Source organism: Pteropus medius, unplaced genomic scaffold (genome assembly GCF_902729225.1).
Source record: "Pteropus medius unplaced genomic scaffold, Ma_sr-lr_union100, whole genome shotgun sequence".
Taxonomy (NCBI): Eukaryota; Metazoa; Chordata; class Mammalia; order Chiroptera; family Pteropodidae; genus Pteropus; species Pteropus medius.
The window spans coordinates 1,339,057-1,340,490 of record NW_024340849.1 but is presented as its reverse complement, the minus strand read 5'-3'; positions in this window follow the sequence as shown (position 1 = coordinate 1,340,490).

Here is a 1,434-nt window from a genome sequence, read left to right as displayed (position 1 = left end):
TCGAGACTAGAGCAAGACAGAACTTCAGAGACATTCATCTTCCGTGCTAATGGGCCTGCTGGATCTAAAGCCTTCGTTTAGCTGCGTCATGATCGCATTACTGTTATTCTTCTACAGAGGAAATTAATTTTGTCTTCTTCACTCTCGTCATACGTTATTCTTCTCGTGGGAAAAGGGTCCACGTGTCCATATTCTCCTTCGGACCCTAAAGAAGATGTTTGGGTGAGAACCACTCACTGGGCACACAGACGAACGTGCAGAGGCATGGAAGCACGCCGGGCGGATCTATCTATCTCCTTCTTTGATTCCAGCTCCTAGAACGACGTGTGATACATCACAGATGTGCGACATGTGTTTCTAGAACAGAGCTGCTGCTATGGTGATTATAGCCCCACCCCCCTTTTTTATTACCTGGACTGACTTGTTGTATTTTTGAATATCTCTTTATAGAATGCAACACGAATCCAAGCAATCGCCTTTGTTGTTGCTTTCACAAGTTATGATATTCTATCTCTAGAAAACATGACGCGCATCTAGGATTCCGAGATCGTCGTGAGTGGGGTTTTCTGTGTGGCCGCCGGCTTGGTGGTCCGCGTGTGCAGTGCTCTGCGTGTGCAGTGCTCTGGGGATGGATTCGGTGACACAGGACAGATGAAGGGGCCCGAGACCGATGGCTTCAGTTAGAAGAGCCGCAGATGAATCATTTCGCCGGAGCCTCATACGACACATGGGTTCAGTCCGTTTCCTCACCGGCCTCTCTGGGCCAGTCCTCAAATCCGGAGCGTCAAATTACGATTATGCCCGGAGCAGCGAGGGGCACCGAGGCTCAGGCCCCGTCAGGGCAGCAGAGACTACGCCTCCGCGCGGGCCGTGCCCGCGGCGCTCTGGGACACGCCTCCAGCCGGCGCGCGCGGACGCTTGGTGGTGGGAGATGAGAATTCGCGAGCCCGCCGAGTCCCGGGAGCGGTGACGTCGGCCCGGCAGCCACGGGTCCTTCGGGCCGGCCCTGGTCTTTCGTCACTCAGCCTGTCTAGAGTCTTATCGATTTCATCGATCTCTTCAAAAACCAGCCACTGGTTTCACCGAGTTTCTCTACTGATTTTCTGGTTTCAATTTCATTGGTTTCTGCTCGCCTGTTATTTTTCTTCTGTTTACTCAGGATTTAATTTCCTCTTCTTTTTCTGGTTTTCCGAGGCGAAAGCTTAGATTATTGATTTTAGATCTTTCTTCTCTTCTAATATATGCATTCCGCGCTATAAATTTTACTCTAAACACCGCCTTCATTGCAGCCCCAAATTTCATAATTTTTTTTTTTCATTTTCATTTAGTTGAAAATGTTTTTAAAATGTCTTCTGAGGTTTTCTTCTTGGACTCACGTGTTATTTAAAAGTGTGTTGTTTAGTCTCTTTGTATTTGGGGCATTTTCCTGTTGTC